We start from the raw sequence: 20305 nt of genomic DNA, 5'->3' as shown, positions 1-20305 counted from the left end.
CGAATGCCACAAATAAGACTGATACCTGTAGTCACAAACTCAGCTGCTGCCGCCTCCTCCGTCTGGGCCGCGTACTTGCGCCCGCCCGGGGCCCGTCGTGACCCCTCCGTCTGTCTCCGGACGGGTGGCCTCCCGTCCTGATAGTAAGTAAAAGGCATCCCTTGGCTGGGATCCGGTAATACTGGTACCGATGCTGAAGATGGCGCTGATACTAAACCTCTCGGACAGTCTGACTGAAAGTGACCCTCCTGGCCACACGAGTAGCACCTGCCCTGCCTCTGAGAGCACTGCTGCGGGTAATGATGACCACCGCAGATCACACAGCTCAATGTCTGACGACGCTCGGATCCTCTATGCCGTGCTGATGAGCCACGTCCTCGCGATTGGCTCCGGTTCCTGGAATGTTTCGGCGGCCTCCCAGAGTGCGTCTGACTCGCACCCTCAGTCGCGGGCCTCCTGTCCTGTCCTTTGTTCGAGCCTTTTCGACGCTCCTGCAAGTCTGCCGCGCAGCTTTCCACAATGAGAGCGCGGTTCACCACATCTTGGTAAGTCTGAAGGTGGGAGGGTTGCACCAACCGTAAGATCGACGGCCGAAGTCCTCGCTCGAAGATGCGAGCCTTATCCTCGACGTCCCGCACGACAAAGGGCGCATAGTGTAGAAGCTGAGAGAACTCCCTCTCGTACTCGGCCACAGTCTGATCCCCCTGGCGCATCTCGCGCAGATCCTGCTCCATTTTCCCAGAGCCGACATTCTCAGCGCAGATTCTGCTCCATTTCTCTCTTCACGCGGATGAAAGTAATGCTCCAATAAGAGCTCTTGAATCTTTCCAAAGAAATCGCTGCTAGGTCGGTGTTGGGATTATCCTGGATGACCCACCACCAACTATAGCCTCGCTGTCCAAATGGTGTGAGTGGCGAGCCAAACTCTTATCTCTCTCCTCCCGAAGGTATCGGCGGAATAACTTCTCCATATGCCATCAACCATTCCTCAACGACTCAGTGGTCGCTTTCTCTCCATCAAAGATCCTGGGATCGCACCTTCTGAACTCATCGAGGCGATCCATGAGCCGCTGCCGCTCTGCTCTTTCAACCATTCAAGGGAAAAGTCGCCGCTTCCACAAGGCACCTGAGCTGGTGGTGTGCCATATACCTCTCCCGATGGGCTACCGTAAGTGTCGTCTGCGAAGTGTCGAGTGCAGGGGACGACCCCCCGGGCACAACTGTCTCCACTGGCACGGGTAGTACAGAGACCTGAGCCTCTCTGGCCAGCTGCCTGCTGTAATAGAAGATCCTCCGGGCGCTGCATCCGTGCCTCCTGCCGTCCGATGCCGTGTCCGCTTGCTGCTGAGCCGGCCGCCGCCTGCTGCATCACCAAATCAGTGAGGGCGGCAAAGTTGGCTCCTCAACTCAGACCTCACCGGATCGGAGGTAGCGGATGTCTCCGCTTCCTCAAAAGTCGCCGCATCGTCCGCTCTAACAGACTTAGAGCGTGTAGTCCGGCATCAAACTACAACATCATAAAAGCGCAAGTTAATATAACCCCGCTATCGCAAGCCCGCCTCAAATAACAACACCCCAAATCATGCGAAAGTAAAGAAGTGTCCCAACTATTAACTCCTGATGTTACGTTGTTCGGCCGCCAACGTAACCCTCGCGAGTTAGAAGCCATACACTTCGATTTCAACTCCAACATTTTGGAGTTATCAAAGAAACCCAATCATGTACTTTCGCTCATAAATCAAATAGACCTCGTCTCTCACGAGTTAATTCCTATAGTCCAACCGGCCTAAGGTTTGCTAGGTCCATAAGACTCAACCTAGGCTCTGGATACCAAATTAATTTGTGTCACGCCCCGGGATGCGGCATAGGCCGCCGCGTGCGCGCGCCAGACCGCCATATGTCACACATATAAGGCGTCTACACAAAAGCGGAGAGTAAAGCAAGAGAAAATCTTACAACTAGAGATATCAGAGCAAGTATATAGCTAGGTTCTACCAACAAGCGGAAATAAAAAGGAAAGAAAAAGAGACTAAACCACTAGAACATAAAGAAACTAATACATCATAAAGTCTCCAGATACAACAGTAGGGTGGTCTCTATAATAAGGTACAAACTCTCACAACTCTCCAACAGAAGCAAAAGAGAGGTGGACCACCTATCGCCAAATCCTCGATAGCTAGCTCGAGGGAGAAACCTTTCCCGCGATCCGAGCCCCTCCCGGAGTGGAAGGCTCTGAAAGAAAAATAAAATAGGGGGGCATGAGAACTATAATTTATAGTTCCCAGTGGGCAATTACTGACTTGCACCAGCTGCACCACTAGCCCCAAAGAGAGCAGATAAGGATAACATAAATTAACTGCGGTAAATAAGCATAATATTAAAATGCTACTCTACTATGCCACAAGTATGAAGAATGTCAACATGGAGTACATTACTCTACATGATCCAGATATGCCAATACTTAAACAAGCTATGCTTATGATGCAACAAGTAATATATGAAGTATAATAATATGTCTCAAAGCCAACTACATATCCAGTATGTACTATCCTGGCAATCCAAGTACACTACGATGCCATAAGCGATACGTCAAGTATCCTATGAATCTCAATGTCCAACCTATGCCGTAGGATGTCAAGAATCCAACTACTATGACCTGTCTAGTAGTGATTATCAACTTGTTGTTTAATATTCTGGTTCAATCTCATTCAGGATCTACACGGGTGTAGTCCGGTTGTGCCGCCTAAGTGCCTGTGGTAGCCCAACATTCCTGCTCTTGGAATGTGTCTGTCCCACTCGACCCCGTAAGCTTTTTAATACGCACGACTGGAGCATATGTCGCGTAGTGCTAACTCCGGGAAGTGCCGGCTTGTAGGGAGCAACCGTACAAGCATGTGCGAATGAGCAAAAATGGCAAGCAGCATGGTCAAAACCTCAAGTACCCAATCATCATGTCTCTAACATGGTATAGTCACTAGAACCAAAGGTCTAGTACTATGTCTCAAATGTGAAGGTTTAAACCGTTCAATAATTTCGATATCAATGACTTAGCTTTACTAAGTCCAAATCTCAAGGTGAAGTTCCCAATTCACTATGTTTAGTGCCTCTTTTATGACACTTAAACTTGCTATAATCTAAGCACATTTCACCTTCTATGTCTTCTTGTTACGTTAGCTTATTCTATCCAATGCAACTATCAACTTGGCATAATTCTCATAATAATAACAGGTAATGCAATTTACATATCCATCAAGCCTATGCCGCTTTATGACATTAGCTTATTTATTTGTATACACTCTAGCCTATGTCACTTAATGTCGATTTGTCCAACCATGTCAAGCATGCGTTCTAAGTCTCAGAGTGTAATCTATATGCCATATGCACCATATGCAACATGATCTCAATCAAATGTAAGAATGCTAACCATAGGGCCTAGCCAACATTGAAGACTCTCTACTATATAGAGGTCCAATATGCATTGTATATGACATGTGCAATTTAAGCATTCTAAAATTCTCAAATATTCTATCCAATAAGAATATACATGCGTTTTCACTTTACGATAAATAAAACCTCATATGAGAAGTTTATCTCATCTTAGGTGAGGCCAAACCCACCAAAATCGAAAACCTTCGTTTCGCCGAACGGAGGTGCCCCACAAGACTCCTAGTACCCTAGAAGCATCAAAACGAGCGGTTACCCAACGAAACGAACAACCCGAAAATCAAACATTAACCATAAGGCCAAAGGCAAAAGATGGCTAAATCTCACCTAAGTGTAGAAAATCCCTTTTAAGCTCCAAATGGAAGCTAGATCCCTTCCAACCAAACCAAGGGAAGGTTCTAAAACGATCGATTGAGCTCCGAAAGCCCTAGATCAAAAACCCAAAAAACCTAAATCCTCATTTCTAGGTTTCTAAACAAAATTCATGAAATTTCATGATAGAAGGAAAATAGTAAGCAACTAACCTCTCAAGAAGCCTCAAACAAGGTTCACAATCCCCAAGGATCGAAGATCTCACCTCAACAAGCTCACTCCAAGCTCCCAAGTTTCTCCCATGGTGGAAAGTCACAAAAGCAAAAGAGGGGATAACCATCAAATCAAGCAAAAGGGGAGGGAAATCAAAAAGAGAAGAAGAGAAGGGCTCTACTTGTCCTCTGTGCTCAGGGAGATCAGCAAAGGGCGTGGGTGGTATTATATAGATACTACAATAGCAAAAACACCCCTGCAGTTCGAAACTGCTCAAAATCTGCCACTTATTACCGGTACACGGGCCCCTGTACCGGTACAAGCCCTACGAAAACATCACAACCGAGGCTCGGGTTGGGGGTTCAACGGCTTGTACCGGTCAATACAGCCGGTGGCTGTACCGGTACAACCATCAACCTGTACCGGTACAGCCATCAGCTTGTACCGGTACACAGCGAGAAAACAGCAATCCGAGAGCAGCCTAAGTCCAACTTTTTGTGTGACCTTTGGGCTACTTCAAATACTCAAATCTCGGAATATGAGCCATGGGTCTGGAACACTGTCAACGACACTACCAGAAAATCTGGAAATACTCAGAACACAACTCAGACACTCGAACCACAAATTTGCAAAAGGTCCAGTGTGTTACATCAGGAGGATTCTAAGCATCAACTCACATGAATATCATTCTTGGAGCTATATGCAAGCTGGTGTTTACATGACTCATGGTTACATTGAATCCAAGGATTTATTACCTGAGTCATCATTGCTATCATTGTGTATGAGCTATAATGTTCAACCAACTATCGGCGACAAAGAGGATCCGCTGGGAGAGATTAGTGTTTGCTATATCTACTGGGTCATCCGAGCACGCTCATGGATTGAACATCAACATTTCATTTCTGATCTTGGCAAAGCGATGATACACGTTGATTCAGGGTGCACTCGACGGGATCTACTTCCATTTCCTGTTCTGTTACGAGGATTCTTCAAGCAAATGGAGTAGTAACATCTTGTGACAAGTATGATGTTGGCTTGGGCTATTGACTCCGTGACTTGGGCCTGAGTCTGTTAGCACTCTCAAGTCATTCCATTAGACCAAAGTGCCACACTCTGACGCACTATGGCACCCCCAGCCACCTCACCCGAGAGCAGCTTCTAGCTCTGCTCCTCCGCCTACATCTCGAGGGAGTTATGATACTTGATCTAGTTCGGGTGGGAGCCGACGAGTTGAATCAGTTAAGGATGATTTGGCGAAAATTAAAGAAGAAGCGTGAAACAACATTGGAAGGAAAGTTGAGTCGGCATCAAAAAGTTTGAGTTAAGTATCAAAAGATTGATGATAAGATTGGGGGTGTCGACAATGTGATATTTGGGAAACATACTCCATCTTCTGCCTGTATTCAGTGGTCATCTTCACGACATCCTCTCATTCCACCGTCTGGAGTGTGCTCCTGAGGCTGGAGGTTCTAGAGCTGGTGCAGGAGATGATGATGATTGATGATGAGGGACACGGAGTGATTTCTTCGTTCGAGCTTAGTCTCTTTCTTTCACTGCATTTGCTGTTTTAGGATGATATTTTAGATTTGCTTGCTTATCTTTCTGTAGTATAGTTTTTACTTTTGTTTTAGGCCTGTAACTGATGACTAGACTACTCTCATGTTTTTCTAGTTTGTTTTCTCTTTCTATTTGCTTTCTTTTTTGGCAATTTTTGATAAAAAGAGGGAGCGTGATGAAAGAGGAGAGCGGATGGATGAACAAGGCACATTGAATGAAGCACGAGGGATGATGAGTTCAAGAACAAAGGGGGAGATGTGACAAAGGGGGAGAAGGTATAAGAATTTTAGTGCGTAATCATTTTGAGATTGAATTGTTTTGCCAGGAAATCAAGACTTCAAGACTCCTAGTTGCGTCTAAGTCATAGAGTTGTTTAGGAGTTTTGATATAATTTTGAGTTTTCAAATTGTATTTGGAATTACACGCGAGGGGTTCGATGTTTTGGTAATGACATTGACTTCGTTTTTCTCTTCTATTGTAATTTTGTTGGTTTGTGTGTGTTTTTGTCACGAATTGCCAAAGGGGGAGATTGTTAGATCCTATGTGTTGGCAAGTTTCGGTGGGTCGAGTCGGATAGTCTTGAAGAAGTCCGGTAAGCGGCGTATTGAAGATCGATAGAATCCAGACTTCGAAGAATCAGAAAGGACGCAAACACACGCAAAACTTGAATCACGATGCCTTAGGTAAGCTTTAAATCTTGTTTATGGTGTTCATACTTATTTATAGATCTCTTAGAATCATATTTTCAAGTTGTAATTGATTTAGAAAGTTTCTAAGAGCTTGTAGAAGCCGAAACAATGCATTTTCAGCGAAAAATTGCATTGTTGTACGGTACAAGGATTTCTGTCCAGGGTACAGCAGCCATCAGTGTTTGCGCAGACTGTTTGATGTGTATGTCCAAGTACAACCATCATGGCTGTACCGGTACAATCCCTGTTCCGGAACAAAAAGCAGTCTGTCCAGGTACAGAGCTTCGGCAGAAAATCTTCGTCATGCTGTACCCTGGACAGCTTTCCTTGTTCCCGGTACAAGGTGCTGATTTTTGCGAAAGAAACTTTCTAAATCCTACTTCCGTTTTTGATTCTAAAGTCTATAAATAAGCTATAGGGGTTCTCTAACTGATTAAGCATGATAAGAATACATGATTTGACAACCTAAGAGGCTTCGAGATTTTTCATTCTTATAAACCTATTTTCTACAAAATTAGTCTCTTTAGATCAAATCGAGATATCGTTTCGCATTCTCTATATGTCGATTTGGATTCTCCGCTTCGCTTGGAGTTTCTATTCCCTGGTTTTCTACGATACTCCTTAAGCGAAGGATCACCATAATTATGATGCTCTTACATGAACGGCGTCTGTGGATTCGGGCGTAATTGAAAGGCGGTTCGTGGATTCGGATCGTGGGCTCATGGATTCGAGTCGCCGTCAGTGGATTCGGCTGGATTCGAACGTGAGGGCGTGGACAACCCGGAGGATCGCGCGAGATTCATAGGAGGTTAAGAGAGGTAGAGTCCGTGGAGTCGGCAATCACCTTGTAATCTTTTCTCTTAGTGAATTATTTTTTCGCGTGTTGGTCCCGTGGGTTTTTCTCCAAGTTGGAGTTTTCCCACGTAAATCTCGGTGTGCTTTTTATTTTCCGCATTTATTTTTATTGCATCGAGATTTGTGATTTTTGGCCGTTCACCTATTCACCCCCCTCTAGGTGATAGATACAATCTAGATAGATCCTTGGGCTCCTCAAAACTTTCACGGACACCCCTCCACGTACGATCCCACTCGAAACGAGCTATTGGACCGCTAGGAACGGAGTCCGATACGAGCCAGAAGCCAACTTCCCACCGTGATTTCTCCGAAAAATCGAGTTACTATTCACTTTAAGTGAAACTTGGAAATCGCGTAGAATTTCCGTTTTAGCTCGTTTTCACCCGAAACTTGACGAGTGCTATTGTAATTAAATTACACACAAAAATATCGTCAACTGAGAGTTTAGCTACACTGCAAAAGTCTCAGTCCTTACAGCTTCTAAATCGTTTTCGATGTTGGGACTTTTGAATCGACGATCGGCTCCGTTAAACTTGATCTAAAGTATTTGAAATACCTAGAAAATAAATTTTGTGATTTTTGATATCATTTGCCTAGTGATCGAAGGGGCTCAAAATTAATAATTTTAATGGCCGCGGTGAATCGTTTGCAAGTTTAACGGTGTATAAATATCCAAATCACGTGAAATTTTTTATACTATATAAAACAAGATGAATATTTTTGATCTAAAATTTTAATATCATATCATCATATTTTGTAAGATTTTTATTTTCAGCCGTTGATTTTGAGCCACTTTGATCACTAGGCAAATGATATCAAAATATCGCAAAATTTATTTTCTAGATACTTAAAATACTCTAGATCAAGTCTAACAGAGCTGATCGTCGATTCGAAAGTCCCAACATCGAAAATGACTTGGAAGCACGGAGCGCTCCGTACTTCCAGAAGCATACCAGACGCACTATATATATATACTAGTGTAGTTACCCGTGCGTTGCAACGGATAGGTATTATCAAAGTAAATTTTTATTCTGCCATCGTTTATCATAAAGTCTAAAAAATAAGCCTGAAATATGTAATTTATCAAAAAAAGTAGTATTATAGCTATCCAATGAGAATCATCTGTTTAAATAGTCTACAAAAGTTGATAAAACACTTCAAAAGAAGATCTTTCCATTCTACAATCTATGTGATTAAACTCAATTATTTAATCAAAAAAGTGATAAGACTATAAGAAAAGATAAATACAAACTTGTAAAGCCTACATTCTAAACCTTTAGAATTAAGCAGCATTTATCTTCTGTTCTAGAAATATCATGTCTTTCTATAATTTGGAGACTATCATGTTTTTTTCTCTTTATTGTAATTCAGCAATCCTCTTTTCGTAGAATCAAGTGAAGAATAAAAGAAGTTATAACACCTTAGAGTTAGTTATATTGGATGCATAAGTAGCAACAACCAATTACTTTATGATTGCATCCTTCCCTTCACATTCCTTGCAATGGTTGTAGAATTCTTGCTCTACTGCCATGTAGTTTAACTTCAATAAAATCTAAAGTAATGCAAAAATAATTCTTGACTATATTTAAATAAATATGAATGTACTGACTAAACATATTCCTTTTCTTTTTAGAACAAAAAATGTTTTGGTAATCGATCATAAAGCAACACAATTTAAGGATTTAATTTGACTAATAATCAATCATTTTGTGGCATCCTTCTAACAAAAGGTAAAATGCCATCTATTCTAACATACATTAGAATGATTTAAAGCAATAATTTCATAATAGCAAAATCTAAAACCAATGAGTGCAACCTACTTTACTCTTCTTACCTGATTGTCTACTAAGAGTGTGACATGGTTATATATGAGTTAATTAGTGCACATGCAATATCTTCATTTATTTTTAATAAACAAATCAAAAAAAATGAAAATTACTTAATTAGTGCACATGGTTATACTGAATGCTCAGTTAATAATAAAAATTAGCAAATACACTATTACTAAATGTATTCATAGGCCAAAAATGGTATATAATATCTTCGTCACCCACTTCTATGCTATAGAAATTTTGCGCTTGAACGACCTCTCTCGTGAACCATGAAACAAATATGTGAAATTATCTTGCCTCTTATAGTTTACCTGTAGATTAGAATTCCAGTGAATCAATATAATATCTTAGAATCTGCATCCAAAATCTGCAATATGAATAATAGTGTCGAACCAATTTGTGTCTAATTTTTCTCTAGGAATATGCGAATATTCAAGCAAATAAAAACAGATGATTCAGTTTACTATAAATAATTTTTTTAAAAAAGCATGATACTAAATATATGATTAATTATCTAAGCAAAGAATTTGCCTAATATCATAGCCCTGCTCTATATGGTTGTGCAACTGTTAAAGCAATGGTTAGGAAAAAAAATATATAAATAACTAATTTTTTTCTTTAATATTTTGTAGACTGCGCTAATATAGTAGTAAGAATTTGGCTTATATTATACTCATTGATTTCTTCTTCATCATTAGGGACGTGAGGAGGATTGAAGAAGTTAAAGGCATCAAGGAAGGGGCGGTGGGTGATGATGGAGCTAGCGCCATCCTTATTGAGGATGCATAAGAGGCCGTTGGGGGGTTGCTGCCGCCGTTGCTCACCGGAGAGCGAAGCACAAAAAACTACAGCCCTTAGAAAATCGATAATAACCAACCATATGGCACACGCAAATCCAAAATAATCAAGCGCATAGTACAGCCAAAAGTTAGTATTCTATAATAATTATAGAATCTAGTAATAAATTTGAACTACCACTATCCTCAAATAACTTAGTTAAGCAATTTTTTAAGTATTAGTTCAATTAGCATAAAGAAGATCTCCAAAAGCAGAGGATCCTGCTCTGTATGGATAGTTACCCGTGTTAAATCCCCGCATAGTTACCATGTTAAATCCCCGCATAGTTACCGTGATCACTCTCGTATGGATGCCACTGCCTCCTCCTACTCTGCCGCTGCACACCACTACCGTTGTCCCCACCTCTGTCTTCTACTCTGGCGCCGCCACCACATCCCACAACTATTGCTGCTGCCGTCACATCCTCTTTCGTGCTGCTGCAAGTTGCTGCCGGCGTCGCCACTGCATCATCGTTGTTTGGTTTCATCACCTATCAAATAGAAATCTCAAAGTTCGTGAATCGATACAGAGTGGCGGGCAGAGATAATGGCAGGCGACAGAGAGGGCGAGGGATGAGGCCATGAGGAGGTATGGGAAGAGCGAGGGGAGAGGAAAAGGCAGTGAAGCAGGGGTGTGAGGAAGGCGGGGAAGGAGAGAGGTCGTTCCTATTTGAAGTAGAGAGAGAAGCGTGACTGTTCCTATTGCTGCCATGAACGGTCTCAACGCCTTAATTGGAAGTGGAGGCGACGGTTTTGGGAAGAGTCTCGTCCATTGTAAAAAAAGGAATTTCAAAAAAATCTCAACAAAGAAAATTATGCTACTAAGCAATTAATATTGGGAATTAGTACTGACAGCTGGGGTCCACATGCCTCAAATTATGCCTAACTTACCACGTGGACCTAAGTTTAGGGGATATATATATATATATATACATATGTATATATATGTATATACATATATGTATATATATATATATACATATATGTATATGTATATATATACATATATGTATATATATATATATACATATATATATATGTATATATATACATATACATATATGTATATATATACATATACATATATATATATACATATATATACATATGTATATATATATATATATATATATATATATATATACATATATATATATATATATATGTATGTATATATATAGTAGGATTGTTGTGCTCCGTGCTCCTAAGCCGTTAAACTTCTGAATCGATAATCGGCTCCATTAGATTTGATCTAGCATGTTTGAAGTATTTAGAAAATAAATTTTGTGATTTTTTGATATCATTTACCTAACGACCAAAGGGGTTCAAAATTAATAATTTTTAATAGTTGATGTCTGTCGTTTTCAAGTTTAACAGTGTAAAAATCTCCAAATCAGATAAAACTTTGATAAAAATTTTTTATACTATCTACAACTTTTTGTGAGATTTTTATTTTTTATACTACCTAATGATCAATATCTCTCATCGAAAATTTTAGTACTATATCACCACTCTTTGTGAGATTTTTATTTTCAGCCTTTAATTTTGAATCCTTTTGATCATTAGGTAAATGATATTGAAAATTGCAAAATTTATTTTCTAAATACTTCAAATATGCTAGATCTAAGTCTAACGGAGCTGATTGTCAATTCAAAAGTTTAGTCATCGAAAACGACTTAGGGCTCTGTGCTATTAAGAACACAGCTATGTAGAGTAGAGTAAAATGATATGTGGCAAGATGTGGGATCTCTTGTATGCTTTCAATGTAGAACATATGTGAAATGATAAAGGACCATGACATAGAAACCCTATGAATGTATGAACGAAGTATTGGACTACGACACAATAGTAAATAAGGTGACATTGTGACTAGACGGATTAAATAGCATCAAGAATTATGAATGCTAGGCAAAGAAACTATGTGAACTTTGTGGCAATAGTGACATAGTATCCTCCAAGTTGAGGATTAGATTGTACTCACAGGTAGTCTGAACGCTTGAGGGTGGTCGCTCCACCTCAAGTGGTGAGCTCTGGAGTTGTCATCAACTGGGCGGTGGTGGAATTCTCCCCAGCAGATGGTCTCGTTGGGTTGTAGCGGTATTCTCCCCGACAAAAGGGATTTGCTTTGGTGAGTTGGGTTTAACCAAATGGTTAACCAAGCGGATTGGGTAAAGGTAAAGGTAAAAGAGAAATACGTGCATCATGTGTATATTACTTGTTGTTCTGTTCTTGTACAGGCATTGTAGTAGTATTATTATGGTTTGCTATCTATTCTTTCTTTTCCTACATATGCCTGAGTAGACCTAGTGGGTGAGTTGGTGGGGTCCACGGCCGAACCCGCTGGGAACTTTTAGTAGTTCTCACCCTACTAACCTTGCAAATCCTAGCGCGAGCGGGGCAGTCGAGGATCGCGGCAAGGGCATCGCGCCCTAGGTAGTGGACTTCCCCGAGTATGGATGCACTATTTAGTATTTCATCTTATGATGAAAAGAGATGTAAAGAACATGTAATGAAAAGATGTATTTTGGAAATGAATGTAAAGATCATGTATGTAATGGAATGGTTATGTAAAAGTTTGTATTTGGTTTAATGTAATCAAGACACAATGCATGGATGTAATAGTTAGTTTACTTTCACTTGCTTCTGTTGCTTGCCCTTGTGCAAGCCATATATATCGAAATTCTTCCTAGGTGAATTTGTTATACATGTTGTGGTTGTTGTGCCTTGGACGGACAGAGGAGGTTCTGTTCGTTCGGCGTCTATGCATGTGTCCGAACAGACAAAATTGACGGTCGTGGGGCGTGACAGATAGAGTGGTATCAGAGCAATGAAAGTGAAAGTATTGGGTGGACCTAGGATTGCCACCGGACCAGGAGATCGAGTTACCTGGATTGCCACCGGACCGGGAGATCGAGTTCGTCATTGATTTGATTCCCGGGGCGGCGCCAATCTCGAAGGCTCCGTATACAATGACACCAGCTAGTAGAGTTGAAAGCTCAGTTGCAAGACTTGCTCGATAAAGGCTTTGTGAGGCTGAGCGTGTCACTGTGGGGAGCTCCAGTGCTATTTGTAAAGAAAAACGATGGCACACTTCGACTCTGCGTGGATTATCGCGAGTTGAACAAAGTGACAATCAACAACAAGTACCCGTTACCGAGAATCGATGATCTATTCGACCAGTTGCAAGGGTCGCTGTAGTATCCTCTCTCTCTCTCTCTCTCTCTCTCTCTCTCTATATATATATATATATATATATATATATATATATATATATATATATTAGTACCTAGACTAAGTGTGGCTATGGATGCCACGTGCACTCCCCCATGCATGCTTATCTGCTTGAGGGTGGCTCTAATTAATTTTGCTTTTGCTTTCTCTCTTTAGTGTGAAGTAGAGAACCACACGAGGTGGAGCTTGGGGGAGTAGCCGCGAAGCTCGGATTCAACGTCGACATCGCGCCGCGGAGCCGTTCGAGGATACGGTTGCAGTCGCAGCATCGCGAGGAGTTCGAGCGAGGGCGTGGTTTTCGCCGTCCTCGACGTCGCACCGGCGCTGGATTCGCTGTCGAGGTGGGTACCTAACTTTCCTCCTTGGATTACTTGAACGCACGGTTTTGAGCTCGCGTGCTGATTTTCAGCGTCGACCATCAGTGTTTCGGCTCGTACTCGGCGTAGGAACGTCGGATTTCGACGAGACTTGGTTCGTTGGATTCAGGACTTCGAGAGGAATCCATGAAGCCCTTATTTGCTGGATTTGTTGAAGGTTAGCTGGGTCGAAATTATGTTCTCCTCTGTTGCTGTGTTTCGGACAGAATTTGAGTTGGAGTTCTTCGTTGCGATGTGTGCAGGGCGATTTCGAACTTGAGCTAGACACCCTGGTTTTTCCAGTGGATTTGGGGATTTTTGGTGACCTCCTCGCTGCCGGGGTTTAGCGATCGAGGTGGGTTACATCGGTTTTGACTCCCAAGTTCTAATCGTCGACATGTGTAAAATTCAATTTTAGTATAGTCTATTCTAGCTCGAATTCATGAATTTTGTTATAGATAGCAAATCTGAATTTGGAGCGTGTGGTATTAAATTGAGTAGTTTATACATGTTGGACTTGGAATTTGAATTAGGAGAAAACCTGCGATTTGGACCTGTCACATGTTTAAACTGCCTGATTTAGCTCTAGGAGCCGTTATAAAATTGTACTGTCACAGTATCTTCGAGACGAGTACTTCAGGTAGTTTAGAATATATTTACGCTCGTGCTGGTGTGCCGAGTGGATTTTTACAGGGTCGTTCAGGTTGTTCCGGACTGTTGGGTGCCGTCAGGATTGACGGTGGACCCGTATCGCCTTTTTGGCATCAGATTGTGCTGAGGGCACGTTACCTGTTGGTTATTAGACCAGTTTGAGTTGGTTACTTGACTTTGGCTTTTCAGAGCCTGATTGAGCTCGACAGAGATACGCTGCATACTCGGTTGGGTAGCGCCCACGAGTGCCACTCCGGAGTCAGGCTTTGTGCTTTCGCGTTGGTGTCGCTCATGCCAGTTGGACTTGCTCTCCACGGACCAGTTAGTGTGGATAGAGCCTGATAGTCGCAACGGGGCAGGGACGGGTGTATTCACAGTCCCGGGGACGGGTATGCTTACAGTCCCGATTGGATTGGGTCAGATTTGACATTTACTACAGTTGGTTAGTGTAGAGCATGATAGTGTAGTGATCGATAGCGGTAGAGTTTACTTCCTGCTTTTCTGACTACTCTTGCTCCCTTCTGTAGACTTAGTGGGTGGACCGATGTTGTTTTGGGCGGTACCCACTGAGGACTACTTGTTTTTATAGTAGTTCTCACGCCCAGTTGTTACTTCTGTTTTGCAGAGCCACAGGTTCCGGCTGCTGCGCCTTCCGCGGATCAGGATCGAGGCAAGGGCGTCGCGAGTTAGAGCCTTACCCGTCCTGCTGAGCTAGAGGTGCCCCTACTGCAGGTAGATATTTTGTTTCGAGTTTCTGTACATAGTAGACTTAACTTGCCAGTGCGAGTAGCTTTGTATTTTGGATTTGGACTATATATACGAAATTCAGTTTGTTTAGCTTCTGTTTTCTCTAGCAGCTCTCTACTACTGTTCGTAGTAGTGTTTGATTTACAGTTATAGCTGTCGCTTCGTATACAGGGAAAATTTCTTTGTATACGGCGGATTTGTCGGCGTGCCCGGGGAACGAGACATCCAGGGCGTGACAGATTAAGTTGGTATCAGAGCTTTGCTATAGGTCGTTGGGACCTAGAAACCCTAAGTTTGGCGAACCTTAGGAAAGCAAGACCGAGAGGCGTAATTTATTGCGAAAGTCAATGATTATTTGTCCTAACTCATCTTAGAGTGGAGTGAGTGACTGAAGGAGTTCCTGTTTTGGCCTGAGAAATTATGTTGGCTGCAGACGACATAATTTTGAAGGAAAACAGGGACCGCCTTCCAGACTTTCGTTGATTGGGTCGAGAGTGTTGCGTTGTATCTGACCCCGATTTGTTCCTTTCAGCTATGTATCGTCGCCGAGGTCGACCGTCGTTGCGGGAGCGTGCCCAGTTGGCGCGGAATCGTGCGGGATCCCCTGAGAGACCTGAGCTGATGGAGCAGAGTACTTGGCAGGAGCAGGGTGACAGACCAGAGGCGAGTGCACCCCCAGTTGTAGATCAGAGGGCCCGACCTGAGGCTAGCGCACCCCCTGATTTGAGTGCTCAGTTGGCTGCCCTGACTGAGGTGACGAGGCAGCAGGGGGAGTTGTTGCAGAGGTTGTGTGAGATGATAGCTTAGTCACCGAGTTCAGCACCGAGTGTACCAGAGCAGACTGTTCCGCCACCGACTACTCCAGCGTCAGCTCCAGCCGCAGCTATGCCCCCACCATTGGAGATTCCTACAGCGCCATTTGCGCCTGCCAGGGGACCTGTACCATTGACAGAGGCCGAGCAGGAGCGGTGGACAGAGAGGTTAGCTCGTTTTTGTCGATTTGATCCACCGATTTACGATGGCAGATGCACTGAGGCCTGGGTTGTTGAGGGATGGGTCAGTGCGATGGAGAAGCTATTTGAGGATCTGTTCATTCCGGAGGGGGAGCAGGTACCTCTGGGAGTACACTGTTTAGCAGGTGATGCTCATGACTGGTGGCAGGTATCACTTTGATCTCCAGCATTCGTACTCGTACTGTCACAGCCCGCGACCACTCGCCTATTTGGCCGAGGTCGCGGCGCCGACAGCGCCGAACGGACAAGGTTTCCCTTGTACTGCGGACAGAGTCTCCCCTGTACGTTCAAGGCATCGCAATCAATACAATACGAATGTTCCAACCAGGAACTGATATCAATCAAGATTGCATAATGGAAGGTATCAAACAACATAAACACATCCTATGTTATTACACGCATTCACATTCACAGATTTTTACATCACAGTTCTTTATACATTCTCTTTTTTTTTTATCCAAATGCAATCTAGTTATTACAAATTTATTTACAAATTGATACATTGTTTCTTTTCATTTTCTATACCCCTAGCCACGTCGACGGGGTACTGCTAGCTCTGGTCTCTGGGTAGGGCGCTATCTATGGAGCTACGCCCTTTCCTCGCGCCGCCGCGCCGCTCACGTGCGAACCTGTACCCCCAAAAGCAACACGGGGGTGAGAACTATATAAATATAGTTCCCAGTGGGTACGGCCACCCAAGGGAAAAGCTCGACCAAAAGGTCCAAGGAGGCACTGCAATCATGTTAGTCCAAAAACATCTATAGATATATATCAAAATGTTAATATGCAACTAACAGATAACATGCCTCACGAAATGCAATATGCAACTATCAAAAAGCTCTTTGCTTGTCTTTACATTTTAGCTATTTGCTACCATTCATTTCCTGCAATTACTAGCTATTCCTTAGCATTAGCCTTTTCATTATCTTTCATTTTCTTTTTCTTTCTTTGCTCTTTATTCTTTGTACTTGTACTTGGTGCTCTACACCTTACACTTGGGCCCACTATACTCATTGGCAAATTCTTTCTTAAGGTTGCTCTTACCTTAATCACACTATGCCACCCGACTCGGTCTTGAGTCAATCATCTGCGGATAGTCCGCGCTCTGTCCGGCTCAAGGTGAAGGACCTCTCACTTACACCTTAGCCTTCAATCCATAATCAAGTCGCCCAACGGGTCGCCCAGAGCTGCGTACACCCGTGGTCAGGGATCTTTCCGGTGGGAAGGGGATTATGCCACAAACTCAACCCGCGGCCCAAGACCCCCGATAGGGAAGGGGAACATGCCACACTCAACCCTAGCGAAGCACGATTCTGCCGGCGGGAGGGGGAACCTGCCACACTCGACCCGCGGCCTCGATTCAGTCAACAGCTCATCCTCGAAGTTCGTCCAGTGGGAGGGGAACCTGTCACACTCAACCCACTGCTCTAGAACTGTCGAGTTCACAATCCTAAGATTCCGGAATCTATTTCCCAAGCCTCTAGGGTAATCTCAAACCCTATGATATCGACCTATCTAGGTCCAATGCACTTTCCATCCTAGGTCTACCCGACTCTAGGTTTAACGCCCTTATCACATAACCAATGTTCTTTAAACTAGGTTAATACCTCTCTACCTAGGTTTTTATTAACCCTAGGTTCAACAACACTAGAATCAATGTCAACCTATGTTCATGACGCTAGGTTAATGCCACTCGATCTAGCCTAGGTTCACGACACTAGGTTCAACATCAATCTTATTCATCCTAGGTTCTCAATCCTAGGTTCATATTCGACCTATGTTAATTACACTAGGTTCGATATCATTCCTGTTTAACCTATGTTTACTAACACTAGGTTAGATGCCACTCGATCTATTTGATTCTAGGTCTACTCACGACCTATGTTCTTTAACACTAAGTTAGATGCCACTCGATCTATTTGACACCCTAGTTGTCCATCGAGTAGTCTATGGTTTTCACGTTCTTATTTCCAACGTCATGTTCTCTACGCAATCTGGAGTTATCCACCAAGTTCACATGCATATATAATCTCACAATGCTTTCTTATTTCCAATGCCATGTTCTCTACGCAATTTGGAGTTATCAACCAAGTTCACATGCATATATAATCTCACAATGCTAATCATGCCCTTTATAATCTCACAATGCTATTCATGCATTTATAATCTCACATATCATTTTATATGCACCTACTCAGCATTTGCATCATATTACTATTATCATGCTTTACATTATTATCATGCATTACTAGCATTATGTAAATTGCTCACTATGCATTTCTACTTAGCACTTACATTAACATGCATAATTATCATGCATTACACTATTATCATGCATTATTTCGCACTTATATGCATCAACACGAATTCTTAACTTGCTTAGACATAAAGGCGACCTAGTCGCTTCGGTAAGCACAACCCACCTTAACACGCGTTCCGATTGCTTGTCGACACTTGCAATCGGCCTCCCGCGGCACCCGGTGCCCGGTTCGGCCCGAACTCGAAATTGCTCACCAACCGCGCATCGCTTTGCAGTTCCGGGTAAAAAGGGTCTTTGTTTTGCTGCTACGGTGCTTCAAATCCGTTTCCAGGATTTTACGACGTCGCCTCGGCCCTCCCGGCGGAAACGAAGCCTAACGTCCGTTTCTTTAATAACTTCGCAACGGCTCGTCGGATTGCCGAACCGTCTTCGCCAGCGTGTTTGTTTACCTAGCAATTAGGTTTACGGAGGGTTAATTTAGATCAAACCCATCTCTTAGCAAAATTTGCATTTTGGAGCCCTAGGTTTCAAGTATTGCAAAATTCACTAAATTGATCCATAACTTAAGCAACAATCACCTATTTAGCATCATAGGATTCCAATAAATCCATTTCTATGAATTATAAATAAAGCTTTGGAGATCTACCATTAAAGGGTAGCAAAAGCTTACCTCAAAACTTGCTTCAAACGATGGAGAAGATGAAGCGGACGAGGGCGATCCACCTCCAAGCTTCAATCTCCACCGACTCCATCCATTTTGGGAAAAATCTAGAGAGAGAAAGAGATTTCTCTCCTTTCTTCCATGCGTGTGTGTTTTCGTATGTGTGTGTGTGTGCGGTTGGGGCAGCCTCGGTTGGGAGGAGAAGAAGAAAAGGGGTTTTAAACCCTTTTTACCATTTTGCCCCTCAACTATGCACTATTCACTTCGGGCAGTTTATTTTTCGCCGGAGCCCTTCTGGATGTCCGTTTTCGCTCAAATTTGACAGGCACGCTCGGTTTTACTTAATAAGTCCAAAGAAATTTTAATATTTCAGTTTCGACCCCGTTTGGTCACCGAAAACTGTACCGAACTGCAATCTTTATCAGGTAGCTTTCGGATTCGATTTCTCTCTCTACAGGTGTCAGAATGGTATGAAACTTTAAATCTAGCCTCATAAAAATATTTCTGGCATCCCCGCCAATTTTCATAATTTTCTGAGACTGTGCATTTTCTGCTAATTTATCTGCCCCGTTTCTCCCAGAAAATTCTAAATCTTCTGTTTTCGCTCCGATTTCAGCACAGGTCATTCCCAACCTATATTTCGCTTCTCTAAATCCGATAAAATAGTATCTCATACTATTTTTATTTATTTTCACTTTTCTATTTAAAATCCGGTACGTTACATTCCACCGCAACCTTACCGGAACCATCTAAATGTACACCGTGACTTCATGATTTTAGAAGTTCGGTATGTTACACGTGCTCTTTTTGATACCGGTGCATCGCATTCCTTTGTTAGCCGAGCATTTGCACAGTTACATGGTCTAGAGTTAGGAGCATTGTCTCAGGCACGAGAGGTGCAGATCCCAGACCATGTCTTGCAGGTCATGGGGTGTTGTTGGTCGTGTCCAGTGCAGTTGGATTTGTGGATCATGCCCGTAGACTTGTTGATTTTAGGGTAGCTGCAGGACTTCGACGTTGTGCTCGGTATGGATTGGCTGGTGCGGTACTATGCTACGATCGACTGTGGAGCGAGGACGGTGACATTCCGCGAGCCAGGCCAGGAGGAGTTCACTTTTAGAGGCTGTAGGAGCACGCTGTTTGCTATTTGGATATCTTCGGCGAGGGCTCGACAGATGCTGAGCAGTGGGTGTATCGCTTTCCTAGCGACAGTTGTGAAGGTACCTACGGCGGCGCCGGGACTTGAGGACATCCCAGTAGTCCGCGAGTTTTCGGATGTGTTTCTCCCTGAGTTGACGACGTTGCTGCCGGAGAGGGAGATTGAGTTTGTGATTGATGTAGTTCCTGGAACTGCACCAATCTCAAAGGTACCTTATCGGATGGCGCCGGCAGAGCTGATAGAGCTAAGGCACAGCTTCAGGACTTGATGGATAGAGGGTTTGTGAGACCCAGTGTTTCGCCTTAGGGAGCGCCGGTGTTATTTGTTAAGAAGAAGGATGGTTCACTTAGGCTGTATTTGGATTACCGGGAGCTGAATAAAGTGACCATCAAGAATAAGTATCCCTTGCCGCGCATTGATGATTTGTTTGATCAGCTGCAGGGATCTTATGTCTTCTCGAAGATTGATCTCCAGTCAGGTTACCACCAG

At 43.1% G+C, this 20305-nt stretch overlaps 1 long non-coding RNA gene across 2 annotated transcripts; it reads right to left on the bottom strand.

Moving 5' to 3' along the window:
- Nucleotides 16319-19016, bottom strand: LOC109724157. 2 transcript variants are annotated; one of them, XR_002219837.1, is made up of 3 exons: nucleotides 18667-19016; nucleotides 18160-18445; nucleotides 16319-16365 (listed from the first exon to the last, which is right to left on the bottom strand). It is a non-coding gene; the product is annotated as an uncharacterized LOC109724157 (long non-coding RNA). The 2 variants fall into 2 exon arrangements; XR_002219838.1 differs by lacking the exon at nucleotides 16319-16365 and adding an exon at nucleotides 16431-16468.

Source organism: Ananas comosus, linkage group 2 (assembly GCF_001540865.1).
Source record: "Ananas comosus cultivar F153 linkage group 2, ASM154086v1, whole genome shotgun sequence".
NCBI classification, from domain to species: domain Eukaryota; kingdom Viridiplantae; phylum Streptophyta; class Magnoliopsida; order Poales; family Bromeliaceae; genus Ananas; species Ananas comosus.
Note: the sequence above shows the minus strand (reverse complement) of the source record. Positions and strands in the feature narration are given on the sequence as shown.